The 8,558-nt window shown below is 44.1% G+C and overlaps 1 pseudogene; it reads left to right on the top strand.

Moving 5' to 3' along the window:
* Nucleotides 1-4,935: 4,935 nt before the first annotated feature.
* On the top strand, nucleotides 4,936-6,958 carry LOC140983745 (uncharacterized; annotated as a pseudogene).
* Nucleotides 6,959-8,558: the final 1,600 nt, after the last annotated feature.

Here is an 8,558-nt window from a genome sequence, read left to right as displayed (position 1 = left end):
CTTAGACTTCGGTCCTCTGTATCGAATGTCTACAATAGGAGTGAATCTTCTCCTACGCCCATCGACACAACCGAACATCCGGCTTGGCTAATCTACCAAGGACTCTCCTATCTCAATGCTTTAAGATAAATCAATAAATAAAGCATAACAAGGTAATAATCATCTAGTATGTGATTTAGGGAAATTCAAGTCGAATCTAGCTCAAGTTGTATCTTCCCGAATCAACATTGAATTATACCTTTCTTGTCGTTCGTAGAAGTTGAAGTCTCGTATTCTTGATATCGAATCTGTCAAACCCAATTTGAAATGACATATATACAATGCACCATATCAATCTCTAACTTAAAGCAATACATATACGGATCAATATTCAATCTCGGTACATTTCGACGGCATAACGACGTAATCTTTCGATACCGGTAATGCCAACAACAAACTCAACAACTCATAAGCAAGATCATATCATCACATCTATACAAATCTGAATAACCTAACTCATACATAGCTGAAAAAACCGATAATAACATATACGGTATCCGTTCTTCGATCCGGTTGCGAATAAACGTTGCTTATAATTTCAAGAACACATAATCTACCTCAAATAAGAATTTCCTCAACACCAATATCTCAAATCATGCAGGAAATGAATGAAACTTACATCCTTTTGAAGCTTATGGCATGAAGAGCATGAATCTATATTCGGATCGAAATTTGGATGGCTAACTCTTGCACAATCTCAATTCTAAGCTAGGAGAATTCTTGAGGCTTCCATGGAGGTTTTCTGAAGTTTCTCTCGGTGATAAACAGCTGAAATGAAGACTCAGCACATTAAATTGCATGGCTAGGACACTTGTCTAATTTTTCCCAAATCTTAAGCGGCGCTCGGGCGGTCACATAATACCGCTCGGGCGCGAGATGTTCTGTCCGAAAACTTTTAGTGTTATCCCCTTGCGCTCGGGCGGTCACAAACCACCGCTCGGGCGCCAGACTTTCTGTCCGAGAACTTTTCTTGGTAACCATTGGCGCTCGAGCGGTCTCTTTCTACCGCTCGGGCGCCACGACTTCTGTACAAATTTTGGATCTTGAGTTGTACCGACGCCCGGCTTTTCTATTTGAGTTCCTACAACCTTAATTCTATCAATTCAGTACCATCTGACCACAGTAATCAAATCTCGGGCATTACACTCTTTAACACAAGTGATATAGCCGGGACCCTTCCAAGCATTGTTGTTTCACTTTTGCAGGAATTTGATGATATATTTCTGGAGGAACTACATCAAGGGCTACCACCATTAAGGGGTATTGAGCACCAAATTGATTTTGTACCCGGGAGTGCATTGCCAAACCGTCCAGCATATAGGAGCAATCCGGAGGAGACTAAGGAGCTTCAACGGCAGGTAAGTGAGTTGTTAGATAAGGGTTTTTTGCGTGAGTCCATGTCCCCTTGTGCTGTGCCTGTGTTATTAGTTCCTAAGAAAGATGGCTCATGGCGTATGTGTTTGGATTGTAGGGCAATCAATAACATAACCATTAAGTACAGGCATCCCATACCTAGACTAGATGATATGTTAGATGAATTGCATGGTGCATGTGTCTTTAGTAAAATTGACTTGAAGAGTGGTTATCACCAAATTAGGATGAGGGAAGGTGATGAGTGGAAAACTGCTTTTAAAACCAATTATGGGTTATATGAGTGTATGGTAATGCCATTTGGCTTAACTAATGCCCCTAGAACCTTTATGAGGTTAATGAATCATGTTTTGCGTGCACACATAGGAAAGTTTATTGTTGGTTATTTTGATGATATCCTAGTGTATAGCAAAAACTTGGATGAGCATGTTAATCACTTGAGATTGTACTAATCATACTAAGGGATGAAAATTTGTATGCTAACTTAAAGAAATGTGATTTTTGTACAAGCAAACTTGTCTTTCTTTGTTTTGTGGTAAGCTCACAGAGTATACAAGTGGATGAAGACAAGGTAAGTGCCATTCGAGATTGGCCAAAGCCTACTATTGTTGGTCAAGTTCGAAGTTTTCATGGTCTTGCAAGCTTCTGTAGGAGGTTTGTAAAAGATTTTAGCACACTGTTAGCACCAATGACGGCGATGATCAAGAAGAACATTCCATTCCATTGGGGCGAGGAGCAAGAGAAGTCTTTTAATCTTATTAAGCAAAAGTTAATTAATGCTCCTTTACTTGTTTTACCTTATTTTGCTAATACCTTTGAAATTGAATGTGATGCTTCAGGTGTAGGTATTGGTGGAGTCTTGATGTAAGGAGGTCGACCGGTGGCATACTTTAGCGAGAAACTCAATGGAGCCGCCATGAACTATCCCACGTATGATAATGAGTTCTACGCACTTGTGAGGACTCTAGAGACGTGGCAGCACTACTTGAGACCTAAGGAGTCTGTGATTCATACGGATCATGAATCCCTAAAGCACCTTAAGGTGCAACAAAAGCTGAACAAGCGGCATGCCAAGTGGGTGGCATTCATAGAGACATTCCCCTATATAATCAAGTACAAACAAGGTAAGGGAATGTAGTGGCCGACGCACTATCACGGAGGTACGTACTAATCTCTACCTTAGAGTCTAAAATTTTTGGGTTTGAGCATGTGAAAGAGTTGTATGTGCTGGATTAGGATTTTAAGAGTGTGTTTGAAACTTGTATGCATGGACCACATGAAAAATTCTATTTGCATCATGGTTTCTTATTTAAAGAAGATAGGTTGTGCATTCCTAAATCTCCAGTTCGTGAATTACTTGTTAGGGAGGCTCATGGGGGTGGCTCGATGGTGCATTTTGGTGTGGCTAAAACTTTAAGTGCATTGCATGAACATTTCTATTGGCCACATATGAAACGTGATGTTGAGCGTGTTTGTGAAAAGTGCATAACTTGTAGACAAGCTAAGTATAGGACACAACCACATGGATTGTATACACCACTTACCATCCCTAGTGAACCTTGGGTTGTTATTTCTATGGACTTTGTTTTGGGGTTGCCTAGGTCAAAGAAGGGGAGGGATTCTATATTTATTGTTGTGGATAGATTTTCTAAAATGACACATTTTAGTGCTTGTCATAAAAGTGATGATGCATCTAACATTGCGGATTTGTTCTTCAGAGAAGTCGTTAGGTTGCATGGCATGCATAGGACGATTGTTTCTGATCGTGATGTTAAATTCTTAAGTTACTTTTGGAAAACATTGTGGGCTAAACTTGGCACAAAATTGTTGGTTTCTACTACGTGTCACCCTCAAACGGATGGACAAACTGAGGTTGTTAATAGAACGTTAGGAACACTTTTGCGTGCTATTCTTAAAAAGAACTTAAAGATTTGAGAAGAATTTTTACCATTTGTTGAGTTCGCTTATAATCGTTGCGTGCATTCTACTACCAATTATTTGCCGTTTGAACTTGTTTATGGTTTTAATCCTTTGACTCCGTTGGATTTGATGTCTTTACCAGCGAGTGAAAGGTTAAACATGGATGGCAAGAAGAAAGGCCAACATTGAGAAGAAGAATGAGCAATACACCAAGCAAGCCAACAAGGGGAAGAAAAAAGTGGTGTTTGAAAAGGGTGATTGGGTATGGCTACACTTGAGGAAGGAAAGGTTTCCTGAGAAGCGACGTTCCAAGCTACTACCGAGGGGTGATGGGCCATTTAAGGTCCTCGAAAGGATCAATGAAAATGCCTACCAACTTGATCTACCAGGTTAGTATAACGTTCGTTCTACTTTTAATGATAGTGATCTTTCTTTGTTTGATGTAGGTGATGAACAAGATTTGAGGACAAATCCATTTCAAGAAGGGGAGGATGATGCGAACACGGGTGGTCAAGCTCCAAGGAAAGCGTGGGATCCTTTAGAGTTGCCGGAGGGACCAATCACCAGAGGAAGGCTAAAGAAATTCAAAGAGGCACTACAAGGGCTTATGAGCAATAAAGAAGGACTTACAAGGAAGGTGCAGAGTGCTGAAGGGTTCGTGATGCATGGGAGTAAGTTTGGGAGGCATAAGAACACCATTCAAGTGATGAATGAAGAAAACATCCAGAATGACCCGCGCCCGAGCGGTAAAATACTACCGCCCGAGCGCCAAACGTACTGCCCAAGAGGTGATTTCCAGAACACTCGGCGCTCGAGCGGTCATTTTCTACCGCCCGAGCGCGAATAGCAAGAAGACCTGGCGCTCGAGCGGTCAAATTCTGCCGCCCGAGCGCGCCTACTGCGAGAAGAAAATCTAGTTGCCTTGTTAAGAATCCTAATTATCTTGGTAACTTGATTTTGAGTATCTTTTAGATTTGTACAAAATATTATGGACGAAAATTTTTAACATTATTCAGATTATTATTGAGTTTATCAAAGTTTTTGAGTTTTCTCTCAACTTTTCAAGGCTTTAGCTTTGTTTTCAAAAATCATACTTATCAAAGTTTTAACTTTGTGGCGTTTGTCGATCGTGTCTTGCGCGGATTGACAAAGACGAGTTCTTTGAAGGTTCGATTAAGTTTCGATTGTTTCTTTTGTTATTGTATATTACTAAACCGCGTCGTTTAGGAGTGAATATCACGTAATTTCTTGAATCAAAAGATCGGGACATCGTAACAACGATCCTTGTTCGTTATAGAATTGAGGACGCGATTCATATTTAATCGCGTTTACTTTTCACCGTACGAGGATTCATATCAACAGGTGACAGTTACAAGAATGACGGGGAAGTTAACAGTACCCGACGACATTAAGGAATGGATGTAGACCCATCGGGCAGGGATAATCATTCTGGTCCTGAGAGGTGGCTGGCGACCATTCTCAAGAACCAAAAAGACTGAGCTGAGGTAAACCCTATGAGTCACTGAAACAACGGCAGGAGGGCCCTTGATCTCTCAATAGAGGGATAAAAAGGGGGCTTTGCTCCCCTTTACAATATGAAGAAAGAAATAAGGATCGAAGTTTAGACCGCTCACAGGAGTTCTACCTATAGAAAAGATCATGAAAGAGGCGATCAGAAAGGTACTCGAATCCATTTACGATCCCGAGTTTCCAAACACATCGCACTTCCGCTCGGGTCGAGGCTGCCACTCGGTCCTAAGCCGGATCAAAGAAGAGTGGGGAACCTCTCGTTGGTTTTTAGAATTCGACATCAGGAAGTATTTTCACACCATCGACCGACATCGACTCATCTCAATCTTTAAGGAAGAGATCGACGATCCCAAGTTCTTTTACTCCATTCAAAAATTCTTTTCCGATGGACGACTCGTAGGAGGTGAGAAGGGTCCTTACTCCGTCCCACACAGTGTATTATTTTCGGCCCTACCAGGAAACATCTTCCTACACAAGCTCGATCAGGAGATAGGGAGGATCCGACAGAAGTACGAAATTCCGATTGTTCAGAGAATTAGATCGGTTCTATTAAGGACAGGTCGTATTGATGACCAAGATAACTCTGGAGAAGAAGCAAGCTTCAACGCTCCCCAAGACAACAGAGCCATCATTGTGGGGAGGGTAAAGAGCATCCAACGCAAAGCGGCCTTTCATTCCCTTGTTTCGTCGTGTCACACTCCCCCCACAAGCACCCCCCGGCTCAGGGGGGGGACCAGGAAACACCTTTCATTTTCCCCCCTTCGTCGGCCCTTGCCGCCTTACTTAACAAACCCTCGAGCCTCCTTTGCGCCGCCTTCCTCATAGAAGCCGCCGTGTTGACCCCGAAGGCCGAATTCTATGGTACAGAACGCTGTAATAATAATTGGGCCATGAGAGACTTTTTTAAGTCTTGCAAACGAAAGGGCCTGTTCATAGAACTTGGCGTGGAGGCGATACTAATTATCAGGTCAGAGAGAGGCCTGACCCGTAAGCTGGCCCCCTTAAAAACCCATAACAACATAAGGCTTTGTTACGCGCGATATGCCGACGACTTACTATTGGGAATCGTGGGTGCCGTAGAGTTTCTCATAGAAATACAAAAACATATCAACCACTTCCTACAATCCGGCCTGAACCTTTGGGTAGACTCTGCAGGATCAACAACAATAGCTGCACGGAGTACGGTAGAATTCCTCGGTACAGTCATTCGGGAAGTCCCTCCGAGGACGACTCCCATACAATTCTTGCGAGAGCTGGAGAAGCGTCTACGGGTAAAGCACCGTGTCCATATAACTGCTTGCCATCTACGCTCGGCCATCCATTCAAAGTTTAGGAACCTACGTAATAGTATCCTGATCAAACAGCTGACGAAGGGGATGAGCGGAACAAGGAGTCTACTGGACGCGATTCAACTAGCAGAGACTCTTGGAACATCTTGAGTAAGAGGTCCCCAAGTGAGCGTATTATGGGGGACCGTCAAGCACATCCGGCAAGGATCAAGGGGGATCTTGTTGTTGCATAGCTCAGGTCGGAGCAAGGTGCCATCGGACGTTCAACATTCAGTCTCACAATCGGTCACTCATGCCCGGAAGTTGTCATTGTATACTCCCGCGGGTCGGAAGGCGGAGGGGGAAGGAGGGGGACACTGGGCGAGATCTATCAGCAGCGAATTCCCCATAAAAATGGGGGCGCCTATCAAAAAGATACTCCGAAGGCTTCGGGATCGAGGTCTCATTAGCCGAAGAAGACCCTGGCCAATCCACGTGACCTGCTTGACGAACTTCAGCGACGGAGACATCGTAAATTGGTCCGAGGGCATCGCGATAAGTCCTCTGTCCTACTACAGGTGCCGTGACAACCTTTACCAGTCCGAACAATCGTCGACCACCAGATCCGCTGGTCTGAAATATTCACCCCGGCCCACAAGCACAAATGCTCAGCGTGGAATATAATCCCAAAGTACTCCAAAGACTCAAATATAGTCAATCAAAAAGGCGGTAAGACCCTTGCAGAATTCCCCAACAGCATAGAGCTTGGGAAGCTCGGATCCGGTCCAGATCCGAACAACAAGGAGCACTCAACTACTAGTCTAGTCTAATCTAGTAGTTGTTTTTTTCTATTAGTTGCGATGCGAACAGGCCTTTACTTATGAGTATGAAATAAGTTGAGTAGGCTTGCGTTAGTTGTCTGCTATAAGATAGTCAGTTTTGGGGCTTTCAATATAAAAAAACCTATCCGGCTTGGCTTCGCTTATGCCTTTATGCAGTAAAGAAAGCAAGTGAGGCGGGCTAAGATTCCATTCGAAGTAACAGGATTCGATGTTGCACCATTTTCAACTCTTATCGGGATCCGGAGTTTTTTGAGAAAAGGTACCATCCTTCAATATCATGATTGGGTCGACCAGGCCAGATCATGAGTGAATAGAAAATCTAATGTAACGAACCATTACAGGCCCAGTGGACCGCCCATACGGCCCACTGCCCCAATCGACCCAAGGCTATCCCGATCTTGGGCTCTGCTCTATGGGCCTTGGCCCATCTATGGAACTCTTTCCTCACGGGCTTTCCATAGGCGTAGTATGGGTTACTCATAGAACTCTCCAGCCCATGCACTGGAGTCTGTGCCTTCCCAGGATCGCTCGCCAGCTAGGTCAGATTGGAGCAAGAATGGTCGAGAACATATTACCCAATATAGGGGACAAGGGGCGGAACGACCTCTCGATCTACTTACTGCTGCCCAGGAATCAAAATGTCGTCTAGGCGTTCCCTCTTGCTCCGATCTCCCCTACGCCTAGTACGTTGTTTGGGCCAAGTGCCATAGTTAGTTGCTGTTTCCATTTGGTTGTTTCTTTCTCGTTGTTGATACCGACAAGACCCAGCCAGATGATGTCTGCTGGTTGGTAGTGAGAGGACTCTTAGTATCTGCATACCCAAAAGGGGGCGCTGGTTAAAAAACAATCATTGGATTTTCTTTCTTGCTCGCCCTTAGCTTAGCAACGGGAAAGGAGTGTATCTATCATCCTAGCTTTGGTAGATTTCCCCCAACGCAATCCACAGAAATTCCACGAATCCCTTGGTGGATAAGTCCGACGACTCAGCAGCAGTGCGGAATTCAAGTTTCTCCGTCTGGTGGATCTGATCTATAGTTAGGTGGCAATACACACCAAAAGGTTCAAAGAAGGACAGCGCGGAACTCCTAACGAAAGAATGGTTACTGGACAAGAATAGGCCGGCCAAGAGAGAGGGACGGGACCTCGCTTAACAAACCTTCGAACGAAGAAAAGAAAGGTGGATACCGAGCGAGTTAACCAATGAGTGTTGAGTTCTGGGAGGAAGGGAATGGATGCATTGACAGTCTTCTGATGGGAAAGATTAGAAGGGTTTGGACAGGATTTGAACCCAAAAGAGGTACCCCTTGGTAAGTAACCGATTTTTCAGCTGTAGTGGACCTAAGGTAGGATGCGGCGAGTGACCCTATAAGAGAGTCAAGTAAGGAAAGAAGAAAGGGGTCTCGAAGTAAGACCTATGGAATTCTAGCTGTTCCGTAAGGGCCCAGTACGTTCGGTCTCTGTGTGAGTGAAAAGGTAGCTGCTATGTTCGGAATTGACAGTAAGTAGAGCAAGAAAGGGAAACCTCTTGAAAGAAGAGCAGTCTGCTAATCCGAATCGTGCCGCTAAGTAGTCTTTTCTTAAGAGCTAT

This window comes from Primulina huaijiensis, chromosome 9 (genome assembly GCF_012295235.1).
Source record: "Primulina huaijiensis isolate GDHJ02 chromosome 9, ASM1229523v2, whole genome shotgun sequence".
In the NCBI taxonomy this organism is placed as follows: domain Eukaryota; kingdom Viridiplantae; phylum Streptophyta; class Magnoliopsida; order Lamiales; family Gesneriaceae; genus Primulina; species Primulina huaijiensis.
Note: the sequence above shows the minus strand (reverse complement) of the source record. Positions and strands in the feature narration are given on the sequence as shown.